Genomic DNA, 25591 nt, shown 5'->3' with positions numbered 1-25591 from the left:
ATTCCACCAGATATGAAAAAAGCAAACATATCTTCTTTTTGTTATTGTTTTATAAAGATGAAAGTTAATTAAATTCAAATTATTAACTAGCACTCTTGGCAACGTCCATATCACGCTGAATACACCGGTTCTCGTCCGATAACCGAAGTTAAGCAGCGTCGAGCGCAGTCACTACTTGGGAGGGAGACCACTTAGGAACACTGCGTGCCGTTGGATTTTTCACTTTTTTTTCCTCTTTTAAATTTTAATAGATATGAAAAAAGCAAACATATTTTCTTTTTGTTATTGTTTTAAAATGATGAAGGTTAATTTGTCTCACTTAATTTAAATTCGAATTATTAACTAGCACTCTCGGCAACGGCCATATCACGCTGAAAACACCGGTTCACGTCCGATGACCGAAGTAAAGCAGCGTCGAGCGCATACAGTACTTGGGAATACTGCGTGCCGTTTGCTTTTTCACTTTTGTTTCCTCTTTTAAATTCCACCAGATATGAAAAAGGCAAACATATCTTCTTTTTGTTATTGTTTTATAAAGAAGAAAGTTAATTAAATTCAAATTATTAACTAGCATTCTCGGCAACGGCCATATCACGCTGAATACACCGGTTCTCGTCCAATAACCGAAGTAAAGCAGCGTCCAGCGCAGTCATTACTTTGCAGGGAGACCACTTAGGAACACTGCGTGCCGTTGGCTTTTTCACTTTTTTTTCCTCTTTTAAATTTTAATAGATATGTAAAAAGCAAACAGGTTTTCTTTTTGTTATTGTTTTAAAATGATGAAGGTTAATCTGTCTCACTTAATTTAAATTCGAATTATTAACTAGCACTCTCGGCAACGGCCATATCACGCTGAATACACCGGTTCTCGTCCGATAACCGAAGTTCAGCAGCGTCGAGCGCAGTCATTACTTGGGAGGGAGACCACTTAGGAACACTGCGTGCCGTTGGCTTTTTCACTTTTTTTTCCTCTTTTTAATTTTAATAGATATGAAAAAAGCAAACATATTTTCTTTTTGTTATTGTTTGAAAAAGATGAAGGTTAATTTGTCTCACTTAATTTAAATTCGAATTATTATCTAGCACTCTCGGCAACGGCCATATCACGCTGAGAACACCGGTTCTCGTCCGATCGCCGACGTTAGCAGCGTCGAGCGCAGTCAGTACTTGGGAATACTGCGTGCCGTTTGCTTTTTCACTTTTGTTTCCTCTTTCAAATTCCACAAGATATGAAAAAAGCAAACATATCTTCTTTTTGTTATTGTTTTATAAAGATGAAAGCTAATTAAATTCAAATTATTAACTAGCACTCTCGGCAACGGCCATATCACGCTGAATACACCGATTCTCGTCCGATAACCGAAGTTAAGCAGCGTCGAGCGCTGTCATTACTTGGGAGGGAGATCACTTAGGAACACTGCGTGCCGTTGGCTTTTTCACTTTTTTTTCCTCTTTTAAATTTTAATAGATATGTAAAAAGCAAACAGGTTTTCTTTTTGTTATTGTTTTAAAATGATGAAGGTTAATTTGTCTCACTTAATTTAAATTCGAATTATTAACTAGCACTCTCGGCAACGGCCATATCACGCTGAAAACACCGGTTCACGTCCGATCACCGAAGTAAAGCAGCGTCGAGCGCATACTGTACTTGGGAATACTGCGTGCCGTTTGCTTTTTCACTTTTGTTTCCTCTTTTAAATTCCACCAGATATGAAAAAAGCAAACATATCTTCTTTTTGTTATTGTTTTATAAAGATGAAAGTTAATTAAATTCAAATTATTAACTAGCACTCTCGGCAACGGCCATATCACGCTGAATACACCGGTTCTCGTCCGATAACCGAAGTTAAGCAGCGTCGAGCGCAGTCACTACTTGGGAGGGAGACCACTTAGGAACACTGCGTGCCGTTGGCTTTTTCACTTTTTTTTCCTCTTTTAAATTTTAATAGATATGAAAAAAGCAAACATATTTTATTTTTGTTATTGTTTGAAAAAGATGAAGGTTAATTTGTCTCACTTAATTTAAATTCGAATTATTATCTAGCACTCTCGGCAACGGCCATATCACGCTGAATACACCGATTCTCGTCCGATAACCGAAGTTAAGCAGCGTCGAGAGCATACAGTACTTGGGAGGGAGACCACTTAGGAACACTGCGTGCCGTTGGCTTTTTCACTTTTTTTTCCTCTTTTAAATTTTAATAGATATGAAAAAAGCAAACACGTTTTCTTTTTGTTATTGTTTTAAAATGATGAAGGTTAATTTGTCTCACTTAATTTAAATTCGAATTATTAACTAGCACTCTCGGCAACGGCCATATCACGCTGAAAACACCGGTTCACGTCCGATCACCGAAGTAAAGCAGCGTCGAGCGCATACAGTACTTGGGAATACTGCGTGCCGTTTGCTTTTTCACTTTTGTTTCCTCTTTTAAATTCCACCAGATATGAAAAAAGCAAACATATCTTCTTTTTGTTATTGTTTTATAAAGAAGAAAGTTAATTAAATTCAAATTATTAACTAGCATTCTCGGCAACGGCCATATCACGCTGAATACACCGGTTCTCGTCCGATAACCGAAGTTAAGCAGCGTCGAGCGCAGTCATTACTTGGGAGGGAGACCACTTAGGAACACTGCGTGCCGTTGGCTTTTTCACTTTTTTTTCCTCTTTTAAATTTTAATAGATATGTAAAAAGCAAACAGGTTTTCTTTTTGTTATTGTTTTAAAATGATGAAGGTTAATCCGTCTCACTTAATTTAAATTCGAATTATTAACTAGCACTCTCGGCAACGGCCATATCACGCTGAAAACACCGGTTCACGTCCGATCACCGAAGTTAAGCAGCGTCGAGCGCATACAGTACTTGGGAATACTGCGTGCCGTTGGCTTTTTCACTTTTGTTTCCTCTTTCAAATTCCACCAGATATGAAAAAAGCAAACATATCTTCTTTTTGTTATTGTTTTATAAAGATGAAAGTTAATTAAATTCAAATTATTAACTAGCACTCTTGGCAACGTCCATATCACGCTGAATACACCGGTTCTCGTCCGATAACCGAAGTTAAGCAGCGTCGAGCGCAGTCACTACTTGGGAGGGAGACCACTTAGGAACACTGCGTGCCGTTGGATTTTTCACTTTTTTTTCCTCTTTTAAATTTTAATAGATATGAAAAAAGCAAACATATTTTCTTTTTGTTATTGTTTTAAAATGATGAAGGTTAATTTGTCTCACTTAATTTAAATTCGAATTATTAACTAGCACTCTCGGCAACGGCCATATCACGCTGAAAACACCGGTTCACGTCCGATGACCGAAGTAAAGCAGCGTCGAGCGCATACAGTACTTGGGAATACTGCGTGCCGTTTGCTTTTTCACTTTTGTTTCCTCTTTTAAATTCCACCAGATATGAAAAAGGCAAACATATCTTCTTTTTGTTATTGTTTTATAAAGAAGAAAGTTAATTAAATTCAAATTATTAACTAGCATTCTCGGCAACGGCCATATCACGCTGAATACACCGGTTCTCGTCCAATAACCGAAGTAAAGCAGCGTCCAGCGCAGTCATTACTTTGCAGGGAGACCACTTAGGAACACTGCGTGCCGTTGGCTTTTTCACTTTTTTTTCCTCTTTTAAATTTTAATAGATATGTAAAAAGCAAACAGGTTTTCTTTTTGTTATTGTTTTAAAATGATGAAGGTTAATCTGTCTCACTTAATTTAAATTCGAATTATTAACTAGCACTCTCGGCAACGGCCATATCACGCTGAATACACCGGTTCTCGTCCGATAACCGAAGTTCAGCAGCGTCGAGCGCAGTCATTACTTGGGAGGGAGACCACTTAGGAACACTGCGTGCCGTTGGCTTTTTCACTTTTTTTTCCTCTTTTTAATTTTAATAGATATGAAAAAAGCAAACATATTTTCTTTTTGTTATTGTTTGAAAAAGATGAAGGTTAATTTGTCTCACTTAATTTAAATTCGAATTATTATCTAGCACTCTCGGCAACGGCCATATCACGCTGAGAACACCGGTTCTCGTCCGATCGCCGACGTTAGCAGCGTCGAGCGCAGTCAGTACTTGGGAATACTGCGTGCCGTTTGCTTTTTCACTTTTGTTTCCTCTTTCAAATTCCACAAGATATGAAAAAAGCAAACATATCTTCTTTTTGTTATTGTTTTATAAAGATGAAAGCTAATTAAATTCAAATTATTAACTAGCACTCTCGGCAACGGCCATATCACGCTGAATACACCGATTCTCGTCCGATAACCGAAGTTAAGCAGCGTCGAGCGCTGTCATTACTTGGGAGGGAGATCACTTAGGAACACTGCGTGCCGTTGGCTTTTTCACTTTTTTTTCCTCTTTTAAATTTTAATAGATATGTAAAAAGCAAACAGGTTTTCTTTTTGTTATTGTTTTAAAATGATGAAGGTTAATTTGTCTCACTTAATTTAAATTCGAATTATTAACTAGCACTCTCGGCAACGGCCATATCACGCTGAAAACACCGGTTCACGTCCGATCACCGAAGTAAAGCAGCGTCGAGCGCATACTGTACTTGGGAATACTGCGTGCCGTTTGCTTTTTCACTTTTGTTTCCTCTTTTAAATTCCACCAGATATGAAAAAAGCAAACATATCTTCTTTTTGTTATTGTTTTATAAAGATGAAAGTTAATTAAATTCAAATTATTAACTAGCACTCTCGGCAACGGCCATATCACGGTGAATACACCGGTTCTCGTCCGATAACCGAAGTTAAGCAGCGTCGAGCGCAGTCACTACTTGGGAGGGAGACCACTTAGGAACACTGCGTGCCGTTGGCTTTTTCACTTTTTTTTCCTCTTTTAAATTTTAATAGATATGAAAAAAGCAAACATATTTTATTTTTGTTATTGTTTGAAAAAGATGAAGGTTAATTTGTCTCACTTAATTTAAATTCGAATTATTATCTAGCACTCTCGGCAACGGCCATATCACGCTGAGAACACCGGTTCTCGTCCGATCGCCGACGTTAGCAGCGTCGAGCGCAGTCAGTACTTGGGAATACTGCGTGCCGTTTGCTTTTTCACTTTTGTTTCCTCTTTCAAATTCCACCAGATATGAAAAAAGCAAACATATCTTCTTTTTGTTATTGTTTTATAAAGATGAAAGTTAATTAAATTCAAATTATTAACTAGCACTCTCGGCAACGGCCATATCACGCTGAATACACCGGTTCTCGTCCGATAACCGAAGTTAAGCAGCGTCGAGAGCATACAGTACTTGGGAGGGAGACCACTTAGGAACACTGCGTGCCGTTGGCTTTTTCACTTTTTTTTCCTCTTTTAAATTTTAATAGATATGTAAAAAGCAAACAGGTTTTCTTTTTGTTATTGTTTTAAAATGATGAAGGTTAATTTGTCTCACTTAATTTAAATTCGAATTATTAACTAGCACTCTCGGCAACGGCCATATCACGCTGAAAACACCGGTTCACGTCCGATCACCGAAGTAAAGCAGCGTCGAGCGCATACTGTACTTGGGAATACTGCGTGCCGTTTGCTTTTTCACTTTTGTTTCCTCTTTTAAATTCCACCAGATATGAAAAAAGCAAACATATCTTCTTTTTGTTATTGTTTTATAAAGATGAAAGTTAATTAAATTCAAATTATTAACTAGCACTCTCGGCAACGGCCATATCACGCTGAATACACCGGTTCTCGTCCGATAACCGAAGTTAAGCAGCGTCGAGCGCAGTCATTACTTGGGAGGGAGACCACTTAGGAACACTGCGTGCCGTTGGCTTTTTCACTTTTTTTTCCTCTTTTAAATTTTAATAGATATGTAAAAAGCAAACAGGTTTTCTTTTTGTTATTGTTTTAAAATGATGAAGGTTAATTTGTCTCACTTAATTTAAATTCGAATTATTAACTAGCACTCTCGGCAACGGCCATATCACGCTGAAAACACCGGTTCACGTCCGATCACCGAAGTAAAGCAGCGTCGAGCGCATACTGTACTTGGGAATACTGCGTGCCGTTTGCTTTTTCACTTTTGTTTCATCTTTTAAATTCCACCAGATATGAAAAAAGCAAACATATCTTCTTTTTGTTATTGTTTTATAAAGATGAAAGTTAATTAAATTCAAATTAATAACTAGCACTCTCGGCAACGGCCATATCACGCTGAATACACCGGTTCTCGTCCGATACCCGAAGTTAAGCAGCGTCGAGCGCAGTCATTACTTGGGAGGGAGACCACTTAGGAACACTGCGTGCCGTTGGCTTTTTCACTTTTTTTTCCTCTTTTAAATTTTAATAGATATGTAAAAAGCAAACAGGTTTTCTTTTTGTTATTGTTTTAAAATGATGAAGGTTAATCCGTCTCACTTAATTTAAATTCGAATTATTAACTAGCACTCTCGGCAACGGCCATATCACGCTGAGAACACCGGTTCACGTCCGATCACCGAAGTTAAGCAGCGTCGAGCGCAGTCAGTACTTGGGAATACTGCGTGCCGTTTGCTTTTTCACTTTTGTTTCCTCTTTTAAATTCCACCAGATATGAAAAAAGCAAACATATCTTCTTTTTGTTATTGTTTTATAAAGATGAAAGTTAATTAAATTCAAATTATTAACTAGCACTCTCGGCAACGGCCATATCACGCTGAATACACCGGTTCTCGTCCGATAACCGAAGTTAAGCAGCGTCGAGCGCAGTCATTACTTGGGAGGGAGACCACTTAGGAACACTGCGTGCCGTTGGCTTTTTCACTTTTTTTTCCTCTTTTAAATTTTAATAGATATGTAAAAAGCAAACAAGTTTTCTTTTTGTTATTGTTTTAAAATGATGAAGGTTAATCCGTCTCACTTAATTTAAATTCGAATTATTAACTAGCACTCTCGGCAACGGCCATATCACGCTGAGAACACCGGTTCACGTCCGATCACCGAAGTTAAGCAGCGTCGAGCGCAGTCAGTACTTGGGAATACTGCGTGCCGTTTGCTTTTTCACTTTTGTTTCCTCTTTCAAATTCCACCAGATATGAAAAAAGCAAACATATCTTCTTTTTGTTATTGTTTTATAAAGATGAAAGTTAATTAAATTCAAATTATTAACTAGCACTCTCGGCAACGGCCATATCACGCTGAATACACCGATTCTCGTCCGATAACCGAAGTTAAGCAGCGTCGAGCGCAGTCATTACTTGGGAGGGAGACCACTTAGGAACACTGCGTGCCGTTGGCTTTTTCACTTTTTTTTCCTCTTTTAAATTTTAATAGATATGAAAAAAGCAAACACGTTTTCTTTTTGTTATTGTTTTAAAATGATGAAGGTTAATTTGTCTCACTTAATTTAAATTCGAATTATTAACTAGCACTCTCGGCAACGGCCATATCACGCTGAAAACACCGGTTCACGTCCGATCACCGAAGTAAAGCAGCGTCGAGCGCATACAGTACTTGGGAATACTGCGTGCCGTTTGCTTTTTCACTTTTGTTTCCTCTTTTAAATTCCACCAGATATGAAAAAAGCAAACATATCTTCTTTTTGTTATTGTTTTATAAAGAAGAAAGTTAATTAAATTCAAATTATTAACTAGCATTCTCGGCAACGGCCATATCACGGTGAATACACCGGTTCTCGTCCGATAACCGAAGTTAAGCAGCGTCGAGCGCAGTCATTACTTGGGAGGGAGACCACTTAGGAACACTGCGTGCCGTTGGCTTTTTCACTTTTTTTTCCTCTTTTAAATTTTAATAGATATGAAAAAAGCAAACACGTTTTCTTTTTGTTATTGTTTTAAAATGATGAAGGTTAATTTGTCTCACTTAATTTAAATTCGAATTATTAACTAGCACTCTCGGCAACGGCCATATCACGCTGAAAACACCGGTTCACGTCCGATCACCGAAGTAAAGCAGCGTCGAGCGCATACAGTACTTGGGAATACTGCGTGCCGTTTGCTTTTTCACTTTTGTTTCCTCTTTTAAATTCCACCAGATATGAAAAAAGCAAACATATCTTCTTTTTGTTATTGTTTTATAAAGAAGAAAGTTAATTAAATTCAAATTATTAACTAGCATTCTCGGCAACGGCCATATCACGCTGAATACACCGGTTCTCGTCCGATAACCGAAGTTAAGCAGCGTCGAGCGCAGTCATTACTTGGGAGGGAGACCACTTAGGAACACTGCGTGCCGTTGGCTTTTTCACTTTTTTTTCCTCTTTTAAATTTTAATAGATATGTAAAAAGCAAACAGGTTTTCTTTTTGTTATTGTTTTAAAATGATGAAGGTTAATCCGTCTCACTTAATTTAAATTCGAATTATTAACTAGCACTCTCGGCAACGGCCATATCACGCTGAAAACACCGGTTCACGTCCGATCACCGAAGTTAAGCAGCGTCGAGCGCATACAGTACTTGGGAATACTGCGTGCCGTTGGCTTTTTCACTTTTGTTTCCTCTTTCAAATTCCACCAGATATGAAAAAAGCAAACATATCTTCTTTTTGTTATTGTTTTATAAAGAAGAAAGTTAATTAAATTCAAATTATTAACTAGCATTCTCGGCAACGGCCATATCACGCTGAATACACCGGTTCTCGTCCGATAACCGAAGTTAAGCAGCGTCGAGCGCAGTCATTACTTGGGAGGGAGACCACTTAGGAACACTGCGTGCCGTTGGCTTTTTCACTTTTTTTTCCTCTTTTAAATTTTAATAGATATGAAAAAAGCAAACACGTTTTCTTTTTGTTATTGTTTTAAAATGATGAAGGTTAATTTGTCTCACTTAATTTAAATTCGAATTATTAACTAGCACTCTCGGCAACGGCCATATCACGCTGAAAACACCGGTTCACGTCCGATCACCGAAGTAAAGCAGCGTCGAGCGCATACAGTACTTGGGAATACTGCGTGCCGTTTGCTTTTTCACTTTTGTTTCCTCTTTTAAATTCCACCAGATATGAAAAAAGCAAACATATCTTCTTTTTGTTATTGTTTTATAAAGAAGAAAGTTAATTAAATTCAAATTATTAACTAGCATTCTCGGCAACGGCCATATCACGCTGAATACACCGGTTCTCGTCCGATAACCGAAGTTAAGCAGCGTCGAGCGCAGTCATTACTTGGGAGGGAGACCACTTCGGAACACTGCGTGCCGTTGGCTTTTTCACTTTTTTTTCCTCTTTTAAATTTTAATAGATATGTAAAAAGCAAACAGGTTTTCTTTTTGTTATTGTTTTAAAATGATGAAGGTTAATCCGTCTCACTTAATTTAAATTCGAATTATTAACTAGCACTCTCGGCAACGGCCATATCACGCTGAAAACACCGGTTCACGTCCGATCACCGAAGTTAAGCAGCGTCGAGCGCATACAGTACTTGGGAATACTGCGTGCCGTTGGCTTTTTCACTTTTGTTTCCTCTTTCAAATTCCACCAGATATGAAAAAAGCAAACATATCTTCTTTTTGTTATTGTTTTATAAAGATGAAAGTTAATTAAATTCAAATTATTAACTAGCACTCTTGGCAACGTCCATATCACGCTGAATACACCGGTTCTCGTCCGATAACCGAAGTTAAGCAGCGTCGAGCGCAGTCACTACTTGGGAGGGAGACCACTTAGGAACACTGCGTGCCGTTGGCTTTTTCACTTTTTTTTCCTCTTTTAAATTTTAATAGATATGAAAAAAGCAAACATATTTTCTTTTTGTTATTGTTTTAAAATGATGAAGGTTAATTTGTCTCACTTAATTTAAATTCGAATTATTAACTAGCACTCTCGGCAACGGCCATATCACGCTGAAAACACCGGTTCACGTCCGATGACCGAAGTAAAGCAGCGTCGAGCGCATACAGTACTTGGGAATACTGCGTGCCGTTTGCTTTTTCACTTTTGTTTCCTCTTTTAAATTCCACCAGATATGAAAAAGGCAAACATATCTTCTTTTTGTTATTGTTTTATAAGAAGAAAGTTAATTAAATTCAAATTATTAACTAGCATTCTCGGCAACGGCCATATCACGCTGAATACACCGGTTCTCGTCCAATAACCGAAGTTAAGCAGCGTCCAGCGCAGTCATTACTTTGCAGGGAGACCACTTAGGAACACTGCGTGCCGTTGGCTTTTTCACTTTTTTTTCCTCTTTTAAATTTTAATAGATATGTAAAAAGCAAACAGGTTTTCTTTTTGTTATTGTTTTAAAATGATGAAGGTTAATCTGTCTCACTTAATTTAAATTCGAATTATTAACTAGCACTCTCGGCAACGGCCATATCACGCTGAATACACCGGTTCTCGTCCGATAACCGAAGTTAAGCAGCGTCGAGCGCAGTCATTACTTGGGAGGGAGACCACTTAGGAACACTGCGTGCCGTTGGCTTTTTCACTTTTTTTTCCTCTTTTTAATTTTAATAGATATGAAAAAAGCAAACATATTTTCTTTTTGTTATTGTTTGAAAAAGATGAAGGTTAATTTGTCTCACTTAATTTAAATTCGAATTATTATCTAGCACTCTCGGCAACGGCCATATCACGCTGAGAACACCGGTTCTCGTCCGATCGCCGACGTTAGCAGCGTCGAGCGCAGTCAGTACTTGGGAATACTGCGTGCCGTTTGCTTTTTCACTTTTGTTTCCTCTTTCAAATTCCACAAGATATGAAAAAAGCAAACATATCTTCTTTTTGTTATTGTTTTATAAAGATGAAAGTTAATTAAATTCAAATTATTAACTAGCACTCTCGGCAACGGCCATATCACGCTGAATACACCGATTCTCGTCCGATAACCGAAGTTAAGCAGCGTCGAGCGCAGTCATTACTTGGGAGGGAGACCACTTAGGAACACTGCGTGCCGTTGGCTTTTTCACTTTTTTTTCCTCTTTTAAATTTTAATAGATATGTAAAAAGCAAACAGGTTTTCTTTTTGTTATTGTTTTAAAATGATGAAGGTTAATTTGTCTCACTTAATTTAAATTCGAATTATTAACTAGCACTCTCGGCAACGGCCATATCACGCTGAAAACACCGGTTCACGTCCGATCACCGAAGTAAAGCAGCGTCGAGCGCATACTGTACTTGGGAATACTGCGTGCCGTTTGCTTTTTCACTTTTGTTTCCTCTTTCAAATTCCACCAGATATGAAAAAAGCAAACATATCTTCTTTATGTTATTGTTTTATAAAGATGAAGGTTAATTAAATTCAAATTATTAACTAGCATTCTCGGCAACGGCCATATCACGCTGAATACACCGATTCTCGTCCGATAACCGAAGTTAAGCAGCGTCGAGCGCAGTCATTACTTGGGAGGGAGACCACTTAGGAACACTGCGTGCCGTTGGCTTTTTCACTTTTTTTTCCTCTTTTAAATTTTAATAGATATGTAAAAAGCAAACAGGTTTTCTTTTTGTTATTGTTTTAAAATGATGAAGGTTAATTTGTCTCACTTAATTTAAATTCGAATTATTAACTAGCACTCTCGGCAACGGCCATATCACGCTGAAAACACCGGTTCACGTCCGATCACCGAAGTAAAGCAGCGTCGAGCGCATACTGTACTTGGGAATACTGCGTGCCGTTTGCTTTTTCACTTTTGTTTCCTCTTTCAAATTCCACCAGATATGAAAAAAGCAAACATATCTTCTTTATGTTATTGTTTTATAAAGATGAAGGTTAATTAAATTCAAATTATTAACTAGCACTCTCGGCAACGGCCATATCACGCTGAATACACCGGTTCTCGTCCGATAACCGAAGTTAAGCATCGTCGAGCGCAGACACTACTTGGGAGGGAGACCACTTAGGAACACTGCGTGCCGTTGGCTTTTTCACTTTTTTTTCCTCTTTTAAATTTTAATAGATATGAAAAAAGCAAACATGTTTTCTTTTTGTTATTGTTTTAAAATGATGAAGGTTAATTTGTCTCACTTAATTTAAATTCGAATTATTAACTAGCACTCTCGGCAACGGCCATATCACGATGAAAACACCGGTTCACTTCCGATCACCGAAGTTAAGCAGCGTCGAGCGCATACAGTACTTGGGAATACTGCGTGCCGTTTGTTTTTTCACTTTTGTTTCCTCTTTTAAATTCCACCAGATATGAAAAAAGCAAACATATCTTCTTTATGTTATTGTTTTATAAAGATGAAGGTTAATTAAATTCAAATTATTAACTAGCACTCTCGGCAACGGCCATATCACGCTGAATACACCGGTTCTCGTCCGATAACCGAAGTTAAGCATCGTCGAGCGCAGTCACTACTTGGGAGGGAGACCACTTAGGAACACTGCGTGCCGTTGGCTTTTTCACTTTTTTTTCCTCTTTTAAATTTTAATAGATATGAAAAAAGCAAACATGTTTTCTTTTTGTTATTGTTTTAAAATGATGAAGGTTAATTTGTCTCACTTAATTTAAATTCGAATTATTAACTAGCACTCTCGGCAACGGCCATATCACGCTGAAAACACCGTTTCACGTCCGATCACCGAAGTTAAGCAGCGGTGAGCGCATACAGTACTTGGGAATACTGCGTGCTGTTTGTTTTTTCACTTTTGTTTCCTCTTTTAAATTCCACCAGATATGAAAAAAGCAAACATATCTTCTTTTTGTTATTGTTTTATAAAGAAGAAAGTTATTTAAATTCAAATTATTAACTAGCATTCTCGGCAACGGCCATATCACGTTGAATACACCGGTTCTCGTCCGATAACCGAAGTTAAGCAGCGTCGAGCGCAGTCATTACTTGGGAGGGAGACCACTTAGGAACACTGCGTGCCGTTGGCTTTTTCACTTTTTTTCCTCTTTTAAATTTTAATAGATATGAAAAAAGCAAACATGTTTTCTCTTTGTTATTTTTTTAAAATGATGTATGTTAATTTGTCTCCATAATTTAAATTCGAATTATTAACTAGCACTCTCGGCAACGGCCATATCACGCTGAAAACACCGTTTCACGTCCGATCACCGAAGTTAAGCAGCGGTGAGCGCATACAGTACTTGGGAATACTGCGTGCTGTTTGTTTTTTCACTTTTGTTTCCTCTTTTAAATTCCACCAGATATGAAAAAAGCAAACATATCTTCTTTTTGTTATTGTTTTATAAAGAAGAAAGTTAATTAAATTCAAATTATTAACTAGCATTCTCGGCAACGGCCATATCACGTTGAATACACCGGTTCTCGTCCGATAACGGAAGTTAAGCAGCGTCGAGCGCAGTCATTACTTGGGAGGGAGACCACTTAGGAACACTGCGTGCCGTTGGCTTTTTCACGTTTTCCTCTTTTAAATTTTAATAGATATGAAAAAAGCAAACATGTTTTCTTTTTGTTATTTTTACCTCTCCGTGTGACGTAGTCCAGGAGAGGTTCTGTAACGGCCGTGTCTGTGTGTCTGTCTGTGTGTCTGTCTGTGTGTCTGTGTGTCTGTGTGTCTGTGTGTCTGTCTGTTGTTACACCCACGTGACCGCGTTCGCAGTTTGCGTATCGGAGCAAACGTGTTCGCCATTTCCGAACTGTTTTCACAGTCACGGAAATGGCTCCTCTACTTGAGTTCTCATACCACCATCTTCTGGTCTTTGTCCATTCCACTTGGACACCAGTCTGTTCTTACTGGCTTCTAATCACCACCATCTTCTTGGTCTTCGTCCATTCGACTTGGGCACCAGTCTGTACATACTGGCTTCTAATCACCACCATCTTCTGTTCTTTGTCAATCCCACATTGACACCAGTCTGCACTTACACTGGCTACTAACACCACCATCCACTGGTCTTCCGTCTATTCCACATAGACACCAATCTGTATCATTGGCTTCTACTCCATTATCATCGTTTGGTTTTAGGATATACGCGGCGATCAGCTAGGGTTACGAGAAACGTCTAGCCTCCCTAAGGTGGGATCGCCACCAAAGGTTTTCGCAATTGCGCTTTTTCCTTACTATTATAATGGAAACGAATAGTATATATACCCCAAAATCTGAAGGAAGCGGGCAGGAGGGGTACTTTTCACTTTAAACGTCAATATTAGCAAAGTATGAGATAATAATAGGTATAACTTTATTTTAAACGATGTAACTATTATTAATGTTAATTATTGAAGCTTAAAATAATTAAAAATAATTATATTTATTTAAATATTAAAGATAAACCTCTCGTGCAAAGAGAGAGAGATTAAATCATTGCCTCCAATATCTACCAAGGCCCGTGAATGCGATATATTTCCTTCATTGCCTCCTATATTTATCAAGGCCCGTGCATTGCGATATATTTTTCAAAACAACAACCAAAATGGGAAGCTCCTCTCAGAAACATAATAATTTCTTTTCTCTGTATATGAATTGAAAATATGGATAATATTGCGCTCCTTCTTTAATGGTATGAATCCTTGCCTGTCTATTAATATTTTACGTAGGAGTAATACGTTCGTTTTGTTTTGATGTGTAAAGTCATCCTACAGAACTATAATATTCCCTTTATCCATAATATAAAGTGAATATGTGGAAATATTTTTCGTAATTATGATGCATTTTGTAGTTTTGTAGCTTTAAAGCTCTGTTTCATTTAGATATTCCAAGGATAGTTTTTAATATTATTATTTGAAATGGCTGTTTATATATTACTTGAGCTATACTACATCTGTATATAGAATAATCCTTGATCTAATGATTTCGTGAAGAAGGCTAAGGTCTGGACTCTGTCGGGTAAATCAAGTATTATCCGCTATAGGCGTAGTGAACCAAAGAGTAAATAATTGTGACCTGAGGTGTAGTAAACTTTGGGTTTTGATGTTCGTGTCTGTAATGAAGGACATTAACGGTTCAGAGTGAGCCGAAAGTTAAATACACGTTTAAATAATCAGGTTTAAATTTTATAATAGAAGAAAGCATCATGGTAGAAATTAGATCACAAAGAAAGGGCTAATCGTAATCGGGTTATAGCTTTGAAGTTTTATTCTTGTTATGGAGCGCATTGACTTCTTGACACGGAGAGGTAATATTTTGGTTTTCCCAACTTGTTTTAAAATGATGTATGTTAATTTGTATCCATAATTTAAATTCGAATTATTAACTAGCACTCTCGGCAACGGCCATATCACGATGAAAACACCGGTTCACTTCCGATCACCGAAGTTAAGCAGCGTCGAGCGCATACAGTACTTGGGAATAATGCGTGCCGTTTGTTTTTTCACTTTTGTTTCCTCTTTTAAATTCCACCAGATATGAAAAAAGCAAACATATCTTCTTTATGTTATTGTTTTATAAAGATGAAGGTTAATTAAATTCAAATTATTAACTAGCACTCTCGGCAACGGCCATATCACGCTGCATACACCGGTTCTCGTCCGATAACCGAAGTTAAGCATCGTCGAGCGCAGTCACTTCTTGGGAGGGAGACCACTTAGGAACACTGCGTGCCGTTGGCTTTTTCACTTTTTTTCCTCTTTTAAATTTTAATAGATATGAAAAAAGCAAACATGTTTTCTTTTTGTTATTGTTTTAAAATGATGTATGTTAATTTGTCTCACTTAATTTAAATTCGAATTATTAACTAGCACTCTCGGCAACGGCCATATCACGATGAAAACACCGGTTCACTTCCGATCACCGAAGTTAAGCAGCGTCGAGCGCATACAGTACTTGGGAATACTGCGTGCCGTTTGTTTTTTCACTTTTGTTTCCTCTTTTAAATTCCACCAGATATGAAAAAAGCAAACATATCTTCTTTATGTTATTGTTTTATAAAGATGAAGGTTAATTAAATTCAAATTATTAACTAGCACTCTCGGCAACGGCCATATCACGCTGAATACACCGGTTCTCGTCCGATAACCGAAGTTAAGCATCGTCGAGCGCGTCACTACTTGGGAGGGAGACCACTTAGGAACACTGCGTGCCGTTGGCTTTTTCACTTTTTTTTCCTCTTTTAAATTTTAATAGATATGAAAAAAGCAAACATGTTTTCTTTTTGTTATTGTTTTAAAATGATGAAGGTTAATTTGTCTCACTTAATTTAAATTCGAATTATTAACTAGCACTCTCGGCAACGGCCATATCACGCTGAAAACACCGTTTCACGTCCGATCACCGAAGTTAAGCAGCGGTGAGCGCATACAGTACTTGGGAATACTGCGTGCTGTTTGTTTTTTCACTTTTGTTTCCTCTTTTAAATTCCACCAGATATGAAAAAAGCAAACATATCTTCTTTTTGTTATTGTTTTATAAAGATGAAGGTTAATTAAATTCAAATTATTAACTAGCACTCTCGGCAACGGCTATATCACGCTGAATACACCGGTTCTCGTCCGATAACCAAAGTTAAGCAGCGTCGAGTGCAGTCAGTACGTGGGAGGGCGACCACTTAGGAACACTGCGTGCCGTTAGCTTTTTCACTTTTTTTCCTCTTTTAAATTTTAATAGATATGAAAAAAGCAAACATGTTTTCTTTTTGTTATTGTTTTAAAATGATGTATGTTAATTTGTCTCACTTAATTTAAATTCGAATTATTAACTAGCACTCTCGGCAACGGCCATATCACGCTGAAAACACCGTTTCACGTCCGATCACCGAAGTTAAGCAGCGGTGAGCGCATACAGTACTTGGGAATACTGCGTGCTGTTTGTTTTTTCACTTTTGTTTCCTCTTTTAAATTCCACCAGATATGAAAAAAGCAAACATATCTTCTTTTTGTTATTGTTTTATAAAGAAGAAAGTTAATTAAATTCAAATTATTAACTAGCATTCTCGGCAACGGCCATATCACGTTGAATACACCGGTTCTCGTCCGATAACCGAAGTTAAGCAGCGTCGAGCGCAGTCATTACTTGGGAGGGAGACCACTTAGGAACACTGCGTGCCGTTGGCTTTTTCACTTTTTTTCCTCTTTTAAATTTTAATAGATATGAAAAAAGCAAACATGTTTTCTTTTTGTTATTTTTTTAAAATGATGTATGTTAATTTGTCTCACTTAATTTAAATTCGAATTATTAACTAGCACTCTCGGCAACGGCCATATCACGATGAAAACACCGGTTCACTTCCGATCACCGAAGTTAAGCAGCGTCGAGCGCATACAGTACTTGGGAATAATGCGTGCCGTTTGTTTTTTCACTTTTGTTTCCTCTTTTAAATTCCACCAGATATGAAAAAAGCAAACATATCTTCTTTATGTTATTGTTTTATAAAGATGAAGGTTAATTAAATTCAAATTATTAACTAGCACTCTCGGCAACGGCCATATCACGCTGCATACACCGGTTCTCGTCCGATAACCGAAGTTAAGCATCGTCGAGCGCAGTCACTTCTTGGGAGGGAGACCACTTAGGAACACTGCGTGCCGTTGGCTTTTTCACTTTTTTTTCCTCTTTTAAATTTTAATAGATATGAAAAAAGCAAACATGTTTTGTTTTTGTTATTGTTTTAAAATGATGTATGTTAATTTGTCTCACTTAATTTAAATTCGAATTATTAACTAGCACTCTCGGCAACGGCCATATCACGATGAAAACACCGGTTCACTTCCGATCACCGAAGTTAAGCAGCGTCGAGCGCATACAGTACTTGGGAATACTGCGTGCCGTTTGTTTTTTCACTTTTGTTTCCTCTTTTAAATTCCACCAGATATGAAAAAAGCAAACATATCTTCTTTATGTTATTGTTTTATAAAGATGAAGGTTAATTAAATTCAAATTATTAACTAGCACTCTCGGCAACGGCCATATCACGCTGAATACACCGGTTCTCGTCCGATAACCGAAGTTAAGCATCGTCGAGCGCGTCACTACTTGGGAGGGAGACCACTTAGGAACACTGCGTGCCGTTGGCTTTTTCACTTTTTTTTCCTCTTTTAAATTTTAATAGATATGAAAAAAGCAAACATGTTTTCTTTTTGTTATTGTTTTAAAATGATGAAGGTTAATTTGTCTCACTTAATTTAAATTCGAATTATTAACTAGCACTCTCGGCAACGGCCATATCACGCTGAAAACACCGTTTCACGTCCGATCACCGAAGTTAAGCAGCGGTGAGCGCATACAGTACTTGGGAATACTGCGTGCTGTTTGTTTTTTCACTTTTGTTTCCTCTTTTAAATTCCACCAGATATGAAAAAAGCAAACATATCTTCTTTTTGTTATTGTTTTATAAAGATGAAGGTTAATTAAATTCAAATTATTAACTAGCACTCTCGGCAACGGCTATATCACGCTGAATACACCGGTTCTCGTCCGATAACCAAAGTTAAGCAGCGTCGAGTGCAGTCAGTACGTGGGAGGGCGACCACTTAGGAACACTGCGTGCCGTTAGCTTTTTCACTTTTTTTCCTCTTTTAAATTTTAATAGATATGAAAAAAGCAAACATGTTTTCTTTTTGTTATTGTTTTAAAATGATGTATGTTAATTTGTCTCACTTAATTTAAATTCGAATTATTAACTAGCACTCTCGGCAACGGCCATATCACGCTGAAAACACCGTTTCACGTCCGATCACCGAAGTTAAGCAGCGGTGAGCGCATACAGTACTTGGGAATACTGCGTGCTGTTTGTTTTTTCACTTTTGTTTCCTCTTTTAAATTCCACCAGATATGAAAAAAGCAAACATATCTTCTTTTTGTTATTGTTTTATAAAGAAGAAAGTTAATTAAATTCAAATTATTAACTAGCATTCTCGGCAACGGCCATATCACGTTGAATACACCGGTTCTCGTCCGATAACCGAAGTTAAGCAGCGTCGAGCGCAGTCATTACTTGGGAGGGAGACCACTTAGGAACACTGCGTGCCGTTGGCTTTTTCACTTTTTTTCCTCTTTTAAATTTTAATAGATATGAAAAAAGCAAACATGTTTTCTTTTTGTTATTTTTTTAAAATGATGTATGTTAATTTGTCTCACTTAATTTAAATTCGAATTATTAACTAGCACTCTCGGCAACGGCCATATCACGATGAAAACACCGGTTCACTTCCGATCACCGAAGTTAAGCAGCGTCGAGCGCATACAGTACTTGGGAATAATGCGTGCCGTTTGTTTTTTCACTTTTGTTTCCTCTTTTAAATTCCACCAGATATGAAAAAAGCAAACATATCTTCTTTATGTTATTGTTTTATAAAGATGAAGGTTAATTAAATTCAAATTATTAACTAGCACTCTCGGCAACGGCCATATCACGCTGCATACACCGGTTCTCGTCCGATAACCGAAGTTAAGCATCGTCGAGCGCAGTCACTTCTTGGGAGGGAGACCACTTAGGAACACTGCGTGCCGTTGGCTTTTTCACTTTTTTTCCTCTTTTAAATTTTAATAGATATGAAAAAAGCAAACATGTTTTCTTTTTGTTATTGTTTTAAAATGATGTATGTTAATTTGTCTCACTTAATTTAAATTCGAATTATTAACTAGCACTCTCGGCAACGGCCATATCACGCTGAAAACACCGTTTCACGTCCGATCACCGAAGTTAAGCAGCGGTGAGCGCATACAGTACTTGGGAATACTGCGTGCTGTTTGTTTTTTCACTTTTGTTTCCTCTTTTAAATTCCACCAGATATGAAAAAAGCAAACATATCTTCTTTTTGTTATTGTTTTATAAAGAAGAAAGTTAATTAAATTCAAATTATTAACTAGCATTCTCGGCAACGGCCATATCACGTTGAATACACCGGTTCTCGTCCGATAACCGAAGTTAAGCAGCGTCGAGCGCAGTCATTACTTGGGAGGGAGACCACTTAGGAACACTGCGTGCCGTTGGCTTTTTCACTTTTTTTCCTCTTTTAAATTTTAATAGATATGAAAAAAGCAAACATGTTTTCTTTTTGTTATTTTTTTAAAATGATGTATGTTAATTTGTCTCACTTAATTTAAATTCGAATTATTAACTAGCACTCTCGGCAACGGCCATATCACGATGAAAACACCGGTTCACTTCCGATCACCGAAGTTAAGCAGCGTCGAGCGCATACAGTACTTGGGAATAATGCGTGCCGTTTGTTTTTTCACTTTTGTTTCCTCTTTTAAATTCCACCAGATATGAAAAAAGCAAACATATCTTCTTTATGTTATTGTTTTATAAAGATGAAGGTTAATTAAATTCAAATTATTAACTAGCACTCTCGGCAACGGCCATATCACGCTGCATACACCGGTTCTCGTCCGATAACCGAAGTTAAGCATCGTCGAGCGCAGTCACTTCTTGGGAGGGAGACCACTTAGGAACACTGCGTGCCGTTGGCTTTTTCACTTTTTTTCCTCTTTTAAATTTTAATAGATATGAAAAAAGCAAACATGTTTTCTTTTTGTTATTGTTTTAAAATGATGTATGTTAATTTGTCTCACTTAATTTAAATTCGAATTATTAACTAGCACTCTCGGCAACAGCCATATCACGATGAAAACACCGGTTCACTTCCGATCACCGAAGTTAAGCAGCGTCGAGCGCATACAGTACTTGGGAATACTGCGTGCCGTTTGTTTTTTCACTTTTGTTTCCTCTTTTAAATTCCACCAGATATGAAAAAAGCAAACATATCTTCTTTATGTTATTGTTTTATAAAGATGAAGGTTAATTAAATTCAAATTATTAACTAGCAATCTCGGCAACGGCCATATCACGCTGAATACACCGGTTCTCGTCCGATAACCGAAGTTAAGCATCGTCGAGCGCGTCACTACTTGGGAGGGAGACCACTTAGGAACACTGCGTGCCGTTGGCTTTTTCACTTTTTTTTCCTCTTTTAAATTTTAATAGATATGAAAAAAGCAAACATGTTTTCTTTTTGTTATTGTTTTAAAATGATGAAGGTTAATTTGTCTCACTTAATTTAAATTCGAATTATTAACTAGCACTCTCGGCAACGGCCATATCACGCTGAAAACACCGTTTCACGTCCGATCACCGAAGTTAAGCAGCGGTGAGCGCATACAGTACTTGGGAATACTGCGTGCTGTTTGTTTTTTCACTTTTGTTTCCTCTTTTAAATTCCACCAGATATGAAAAAAGCAAACATATCTTCTTTTTGTTATTGTTTTATAAAGATGAAGGTTAATTAAATTCAAATTATTAACTAGCACTCTCGGCAACGGCTATATCACGCTGAATACACCGGTTCTCGTCCGATAACCAAAGTTAAGCAGCGTCGAGTGCAGTCAGTACTTGGGAGGGCGACCACTTAGGAACACTGCGTGCCGTTAGCTTTTTCACTTTTTTTCCTCTTTTAAATTTTAATAGATATGAAAAAAGCAAACATGTTTTCTTTTTGTTATTGTTTTAAAATGATGAAGGTTAATTTGTCTCACTTAATTTAAATTCGAATTATTAACTAGCACTCTCGGCAACGGCCATATCACGCTGAAAACACCGTTTCACGTCCGATCACCGAAGTTAAGCAGCGGTGAGCGCATACAGTACTTGGGAATACTGCGTGCTGTTTGTTTTTTCACTTTTGTTTCCTCTTTTAAATTCCACCAGATATGAAAAAAGCAAACATATCTTCTTTTTGTTATTGTTTTATAAAGATGAAGGTTAATTAAATTCAAATTATTAACTAGCACTCTCGGCAACGGCTATATCACGCTGAATACACCGGTTCTCGTCCGATAACCAAAGTTAAGCAGCGTCGAGTGCAGTCAGTACTTGGGAGGGCGACCACTTAGGAACACTGCGTGCCGTTAGCTTTTTCACTTTTTTTTCCGTTTTTAAATTCCAATAGATATGAAAAAAGCAAACATATTTTCTTTTTGTTATTGTTTGAAAAAGATGAAGGTTAATTTGTCTCACTTAATTTAAATTCGAATTATTATCTAGCACTCTCGGCAACGGCCATATCACGCTGAGAACACCGGTTCTCGTCCGATCGCCGACGTTAGCAGCGTCGAGCGCAGTCAGTACTTGGGAATACTGCGTGCCGTTTGCTTTTTCACTTTTGTTTCCTCTTTCAAATTCCACCAGATATGAAAAAAGCAAATATATTTTCTTTTTGTTATTGTTTTATAATGATGAAAGTTAATTAAATTCAAATTAAAAACTAGCACTCTCGGCAACGGCCATATCACGCTGAATACACCGGTTCTCGTCCGATAACCGAAGTTAAGCAGCGTCGAGCGCAGTCACTACTTGGGAGGGAGACCACTTAGGAACACTGCGTGCCGTTGGCTTTTTCACTTTTTTTCCTCTTTTAAATTCCAATAGATATGAAAAAAGCAAACATGTTTTCTTTTTGTTATTGTTTTAAAATGATGAAAGTTAATTTGTCTCACTTAATTTAAATTCGAATTATTAACTAGCACTCTCGGCAACGGCCATATCACGATGAAAACACCGGTTCACTTCCGATCACCGAAGTTAAGCAGCGTCGAGCGCATACAGTACTTGGGAATAATGCGTGCCGTTTGTTTTTTCACTTTTGTTTCCTCTTTTAAATTCCACCAGATATGAAAAAAGCAAACATAACTTCTTTATGTTATTGTTTTATAAAGATGAAGGTTAATTAAATTCAAATTATTAACTAGCACTCTCGGCAACGGCCATATCACGCTGCATACACCGGTTCTCGTCCGATAACCGAAGTTAAGCATCGTCGAGCGCAGTCACTACTTGGGAGGGAGACCACTTAGGAACACTGCGTGCCGTTGGCTTTTTCACTTTTTTTCCTCTTTTAAATTTTAATAGATATGAAAAAAGCAAACATGTTTTCTTTTTGTTATTGTTTTAAAATGATGTATGTTAATTTGTCTCACTTAATTTAAATTCGAATTATTAACTAGCACTCTTGGCAACGGCCATATCACGATGAAAACACCGGTTCACTTCCGATCACCGAAGTTAAGCAGCGTCGAGCGCATACAGTACTTGGGAATACTGCGTGCCGTTTGTTTTTTCACTTTTGTTTCCTCTTTTAAATTCCACCAGATATGAAAAAAGCAAACATATCTTCTTTATGTTATTGTTTTATAAAGATGAAGGTTAATTAAATTCAAATTATTAACTAGCACTCTCGGCAACGGCCATATCACGCTGAATACACCGGTTCTCGTCCGATAACCGAAGTTAAGCATCGTCGAGCGCAGTCACTATTTGGGAGGGAGACCACTTAGGAACACTGCGTGCCGTTGGCTTTTTCACTTTTTTTTCCTCTTTTAAATTTGAATAGATATGAAAAAAGCAAACATGTTTTCTTTTTGTTATTGTTTTAAAATGATGAAGGTTAATTTGTCTCACTTAATTTAAATTCGAATTATTAACTAGCACTCTCGGCAACGGCCATATCACGCTGAAAACACCGTTTCACGTCCGATCACCGAAGTTAAGCAGCGGTGAGCGCATACAGTACTTGGGAATACTGCGTGCTGTTTGTTTTTTCACTTTTGTTTCCTCTTTTAAATTCCACCAGATATGAAAAAAGCAAACATATCTTCTTTTTGTTATTGTTTTATAAAGATGAAGGTTAATTAAATTCAAATTATTAACTAGCACTCTCGGCAACGGCTATATCACGCTGAATACACCGGTTCTCGTCCGATAACCAAAGTTAAGTAGCGTCGAGTGCAGTCAGTACTTGGGAGGGCGACCACTTAGGAACACTGCGTGCCGTTAGCTTTTTCACTTTTTTTTCCGTTTTTAAATTCCAATAGATATGAAAAAAGCAAACATATTTTCTTTTTGTTATTGTTTGAAAAAGATGAAGGTTAATTTGTCTCACTTAATTTAAATTCGAATTATTATCTAGCACTCTCGGCAACGGCCATATCACGCTGAGAACACCGGTTCTCGTCCGATCGCCGACGTTAGCAGCGTCGAGCGCAGTCAGTACTTGGGAATACTGCGTGCCGTTTGCTTTTTCACTTTTGTTTCCTCTTTCAAATTCCACCAGATATGAAAAAAGCAAATATATTTTCTTTTTGTTATTGTTTTATAATGATGAAAGTTAATTAAATTCAAATTAAAAACTAGCACTCTCGGCAACGGCCATATCACGCTGAATACACCGGTTCTCGTCCGATAACCGAAGTTAAGCAGCGTCGAGCGCAGTCACTACTTGGGAGGGAGACCACTTAGGAACACTGCGTGCCGTTAGCTTTTTCACTTTTTTTTCTCTTTTAAATTCCAATAGATATGAAAAAAGCAAACATGTTTTCTTTTTGTTATTGTTTTAAAATGATGAAAGTTAATTTGTCTCACTTAATTTAAATTCGAATTATTAACTAGCACTCTCGGCAACGGCCATATCACGCTGAAAACACCGGTTCACGTCCGATCACCGAAGTAAAGCAGCGTCGAGCGCATACAGTACTCGGGAATACTGCGTGCCGTTTGCTTTCTCACTTTTGTTTCCTCTTTTAAATTCCACCAGATATGAAAAAAGCAAACATATCTTCTTTTTGTTATTGTTTTATAAAGATGAAAGTTAATTAAATTCAAATTATTAACTAGCACTCTCGGCAAGGGCCATATCACGCTGAATACACCGATTCTCGTCCCATAACCGAAGTTAAGCAGCGTCGAGCGCAGTCACTACTTGGGAGGGAGACCACTTAGGAACACTGCGTGCCGTTGGCTTTTTCACTTTTTTTTCCTCTTTTAAATATTAATAGATATGTAAAAAGCAAACAGGTTTTCTTTTTGTTATTGTTTTAAAATGATAAAGGTTAATTTGTCTCACTTAATTTAAATTCGAATTATTAACTAGCACTCTCTGCAACGGCCATATCACGCTGAAAACACCGGTTCACGTCCGATCACCGAAGTTAAGCAGCGTCGAGCGCATACAGTACTTGGGAATACTGCGTGCCGTTGGCTTTTTCACTTTTGTTTCCTCTTTCAAATTCCACCAGATATGAAAAAAGCAAACATATCTTCTTTTTGTTATTGTTTTATAAAGATGAAAGTTAATTAAATTCAAATTATTAACTAGCACTCTCGGCAACGGCCATATCACGCTGAATACACCGATTCTCGTCCGATAACCGAAGTTAAGCAGCGTCGAGCGCAGTCGTTACTTGGGAGGGAGACCACTTAGGAACACTGCGTGCCGTTGGCTTTTTCACTTTTTTTTCCTCTTTTAAATTTTAATAGATATGAAAAAAGCAAACATGTTTTCTTTTTGTTATTGTTTTAAAATGATGAAGGTTAATTTGTCTCACTTAATTTAAATTCGAATTATTAACTAGCACTCTCGGAAACGGCCATATCACCCTGAGAACACCGGTTCTCGTCCGATCGCCGACGTTAGCAGCGTCTAGCGCAGTCAGTACTTGGGAATACTGCGTGCCGTTGGCTTTTTCACTTTTGTTTCCTCTTTTAAATTCCACCCGATATGAAAAAAGCAAACATATCTTCTTTTTGTTATTGTTTTATAAAGATGAAAGTTAATTAAATTCAAATTATTAACTAGCACTCTCGGCAAGGGACATATCACGCTGAATACACCGATTCTCGTCCCATAACCGAAGTTAAGCAGCGTCGAGCGCAGTCACTACTTGGGAGGGAGACCACTTAGGAACACTGCGTGCCGTTGGCTTTTTCACTTTTTTTTCCTCTTTTAAATATTAATAGATATGTAAAAAGCAAACAGGTTTTCTTTTTGTTATTGTTTTAAAATGATGAAGGTTAAT

At 37.5% G+C, this 25591-nt stretch overlaps 1 long non-coding RNA gene and 56 pseudogenes across 1 annotated transcript; all 57 read left to right on the top strand.

Annotated features, from left to right (window-relative positions):
• Positions 1–97: 97 nt before the first annotated feature.
• Positions 98–216, top strand: LOC149583353 (5S ribosomal RNA; annotated as a pseudogene).
• Positions 217–578: 362 nt separating this feature from the next.
• LOC149583352 (5S ribosomal RNA) lies at positions 579–697 on the top strand (annotated as a pseudogene).
• A 137-nt stretch (positions 698–834) lies between these two features.
• Positions 835–953, top strand: LOC149583351 (5S ribosomal RNA; annotated as a pseudogene).
• Positions 954–1314: 361 nt separating this feature from the next.
• On the top strand, positions 1315–1433 carry LOC149583350 (5S ribosomal RNA; annotated as a pseudogene).
• Positions 1434–1795: 362 nt separating this feature from the next.
• On the top strand, positions 1796–1914 carry LOC149583349 (5S ribosomal RNA; annotated as a pseudogene).
• A 137-nt stretch (positions 1915–2051) lies between these two features.
• Positions 2052–2170, top strand: LOC149583348 (5S ribosomal RNA; annotated as a pseudogene).
• A 362-nt stretch (positions 2171–2532) lies between these two features.
• On the top strand, positions 2533–2651 carry LOC149583347 (5S ribosomal RNA; annotated as a pseudogene).
• Positions 2652–2788: 137 nt separating this feature from the next.
• Positions 2789–2891, top strand: LOC149583346 (5S ribosomal RNA; annotated as a pseudogene).
• Positions 2892–3013: 122 nt separating this feature from the next.
• LOC149583345 (5S ribosomal RNA) lies at positions 3014–3132 on the top strand (annotated as a pseudogene).
• A 362-nt stretch (positions 3133–3494) lies between these two features.
• On the top strand, positions 3495–3613 carry LOC149583344 (5S ribosomal RNA; annotated as a pseudogene).
• A 137-nt stretch (positions 3614–3750) lies between these two features.
• Positions 3751–3869, top strand: LOC149583343 (5S ribosomal RNA; annotated as a pseudogene).
• Positions 3870–4230: 361 nt separating this feature from the next.
• Positions 4231–4349, top strand: LOC149583342 (5S ribosomal RNA; annotated as a pseudogene).
• Positions 4350–4711: 362 nt separating this feature from the next.
• On the top strand, positions 4712–4830 carry LOC149583341 (5S ribosomal RNA; annotated as a pseudogene).
• A 361-nt stretch (positions 4831–5191) lies between these two features.
• LOC149583340 (5S ribosomal RNA) lies at positions 5192–5310 on the top strand (annotated as a pseudogene).
• Positions 5311–5672: 362 nt separating this feature from the next.
• On the top strand, positions 5673–5791 carry LOC149583339 (5S ribosomal RNA; annotated as a pseudogene).
• A 362-nt stretch (positions 5792–6153) lies between these two features.
• LOC149583338 (5S ribosomal RNA) lies at positions 6154–6272 on the top strand (annotated as a pseudogene).
• Positions 6273–6409: 137 nt separating this feature from the next.
• LOC149583337 (5S ribosomal RNA) lies at positions 6410–6512 on the top strand (annotated as a pseudogene).
• A 122-nt stretch (positions 6513–6634) lies between these two features.
• On the top strand, positions 6635–6753 carry LOC149583336 (5S ribosomal RNA; annotated as a pseudogene).
• A 137-nt stretch (positions 6754–6890) lies between these two features.
• On the top strand, positions 6891–6993 carry LOC149583335 (5S ribosomal RNA; annotated as a pseudogene).
• A 122-nt stretch (positions 6994–7115) lies between these two features.
• Positions 7116–7234, top strand: LOC149583334 (5S ribosomal RNA; annotated as a pseudogene).
• A 362-nt stretch (positions 7235–7596) lies between these two features.
• LOC149583333 (5S ribosomal RNA) lies at positions 7597–7715 on the top strand (annotated as a pseudogene).
• Positions 7716–8077: 362 nt separating this feature from the next.
• Positions 8078–8196, top strand: LOC149583332 (5S ribosomal RNA; annotated as a pseudogene).
• Positions 8197–8333: 137 nt separating this feature from the next.
• On the top strand, positions 8334–8436 carry LOC149583331 (5S ribosomal RNA; annotated as a pseudogene).
• Positions 8437–8558: 122 nt separating this feature from the next.
• On the top strand, positions 8559–8677 carry LOC149583330 (5S ribosomal RNA; annotated as a pseudogene).
• A 362-nt stretch (positions 8678–9039) lies between these two features.
• On the top strand, positions 9040–9158 carry LOC149583329 (5S ribosomal RNA; annotated as a pseudogene).
• Positions 9159–9295: 137 nt separating this feature from the next.
• Positions 9296–9398, top strand: LOC149583328 (5S ribosomal RNA; annotated as a pseudogene).
• A 122-nt stretch (positions 9399–9520) lies between these two features.
• LOC149583327 (5S ribosomal RNA) lies at positions 9521–9639 on the top strand (annotated as a pseudogene).
• Positions 9640–10000: 361 nt separating this feature from the next.
• On the top strand, positions 10001–10119 carry LOC149583326 (5S ribosomal RNA; annotated as a pseudogene).
• A 137-nt stretch (positions 10120–10256) lies between these two features.
• On the top strand, positions 10257–10375 carry LOC149583325 (5S ribosomal RNA; annotated as a pseudogene).
• Positions 10376–10736: 361 nt separating this feature from the next.
• Positions 10737–10855, top strand: LOC149583324 (5S ribosomal RNA; annotated as a pseudogene).
• Positions 10856–11217: 362 nt separating this feature from the next.
• On the top strand, positions 11218–11336 carry LOC149583323 (5S ribosomal RNA; annotated as a pseudogene).
• Positions 11337–11698: 362 nt separating this feature from the next.
• Positions 11699–11817, top strand: LOC149583322 (5S ribosomal RNA; annotated as a pseudogene).
• Positions 11818–12179: 362 nt separating this feature from the next.
• On the top strand, positions 12180–12298 carry LOC149583321 (5S ribosomal RNA; annotated as a pseudogene).
• Positions 12299–12660: 362 nt separating this feature from the next.
• LOC149583320 (5S ribosomal RNA) lies at positions 12661–12779 on the top strand (annotated as a pseudogene).
• Positions 12780–13139: 360 nt separating this feature from the next.
• Positions 13140–13258, top strand: LOC149583319 (5S ribosomal RNA; annotated as a pseudogene).
• Positions 13259–13522: 264 nt separating this feature from the next.
• LOC149583318 (uncharacterized) lies at positions 13523–14829 on the top strand. Its single transcript, XR_016380424.1, has 2 exons — positions 13523–14040; positions 14135–14829. It is a non-coding gene; the product is annotated as an uncharacterized LOC149583318 (long non-coding RNA).
• A 466-nt stretch (positions 14830–15295) lies between these two features.
• LOC149583317 (5S ribosomal RNA) lies at positions 15296–15414 on the top strand (annotated as a pseudogene).
• Positions 15415–15775: 361 nt separating this feature from the next.
• Positions 15776–15893, top strand: LOC149583316 (5S ribosomal RNA; annotated as a pseudogene).
• Positions 15894–16255: 362 nt separating this feature from the next.
• LOC149583315 (5S ribosomal RNA) lies at positions 16256–16374 on the top strand (annotated as a pseudogene).
• A 361-nt stretch (positions 16375–16735) lies between these two features.
• Positions 16736–16854, top strand: LOC149583314 (5S ribosomal RNA; annotated as a pseudogene).
• A 361-nt stretch (positions 16855–17215) lies between these two features.
• LOC149583313 (5S ribosomal RNA) lies at positions 17216–17334 on the top strand (annotated as a pseudogene).
• Positions 17335–17696: 362 nt separating this feature from the next.
• LOC149583312 (5S ribosomal RNA) lies at positions 17697–17814 on the top strand (annotated as a pseudogene).
• A 362-nt stretch (positions 17815–18176) lies between these two features.
• On the top strand, positions 18177–18295 carry LOC149583311 (5S ribosomal RNA; annotated as a pseudogene).
• A 361-nt stretch (positions 18296–18656) lies between these two features.
• Positions 18657–18775, top strand: LOC149583310 (5S ribosomal RNA; annotated as a pseudogene).
• A 361-nt stretch (positions 18776–19136) lies between these two features.
• Positions 19137–19255, top strand: LOC149583309 (5S ribosomal RNA; annotated as a pseudogene).
• A 361-nt stretch (positions 19256–19616) lies between these two features.
• Positions 19617–19735, top strand: LOC149583308 (5S ribosomal RNA; annotated as a pseudogene).
• Positions 19736–20096: 361 nt separating this feature from the next.
• On the top strand, positions 20097–20215 carry LOC149583307 (5S ribosomal RNA; annotated as a pseudogene).
• Positions 20216–20576: 361 nt separating this feature from the next.
• LOC149583306 (5S ribosomal RNA) lies at positions 20577–20694 on the top strand (annotated as a pseudogene).
• A 362-nt stretch (positions 20695–21056) lies between these two features.
• On the top strand, positions 21057–21175 carry LOC149583305 (5S ribosomal RNA; annotated as a pseudogene).
• Positions 21176–21536: 361 nt separating this feature from the next.
• LOC149583304 (5S ribosomal RNA) lies at positions 21537–21655 on the top strand (annotated as a pseudogene).
• A 361-nt stretch (positions 21656–22016) lies between these two features.
• LOC149583303 (5S ribosomal RNA) lies at positions 22017–22135 on the top strand (annotated as a pseudogene).
• Positions 22136–22496: 361 nt separating this feature from the next.
• LOC149583302 (5S ribosomal RNA) lies at positions 22497–22615 on the top strand (annotated as a pseudogene).
• Positions 22616–22976: 361 nt separating this feature from the next.
• Positions 22977–23095, top strand: LOC149583301 (5S ribosomal RNA; annotated as a pseudogene).
• Positions 23096–23457: 362 nt separating this feature from the next.
• Positions 23458–23576, top strand: LOC149583300 (5S ribosomal RNA; annotated as a pseudogene).
• Positions 23577–23937: 361 nt separating this feature from the next.
• LOC149583299 (5S ribosomal RNA) lies at positions 23938–24056 on the top strand (annotated as a pseudogene).
• Positions 24057–24673: 617 nt separating this feature from the next.
• Positions 24674–24776, top strand: LOC149583298 (5S ribosomal RNA; annotated as a pseudogene).
• A 122-nt stretch (positions 24777–24898) lies between these two features.
• LOC149583297 (5S ribosomal RNA) lies at positions 24899–25017 on the top strand (annotated as a pseudogene).
• Positions 25018–25591: the final 574 nt, after the last annotated feature.

This window comes from Phalangium opilio, unplaced genomic scaffold (assembly GCF_054372755.1).
Source record: "Phalangium opilio isolate 3A_F unplaced genomic scaffold, DU_Popi_V2 ptg001421l_1, whole genome shotgun sequence".
NCBI classification, from domain to species: Eukaryota; Metazoa; Arthropoda; class Arachnida; order Opiliones; family Phalangiidae; genus Phalangium; species Phalangium opilio.
The sequence above is the reverse complement of the archived record's forward strand: the minus strand, read 5'-3'. Positions and strand labels throughout refer to the sequence as shown.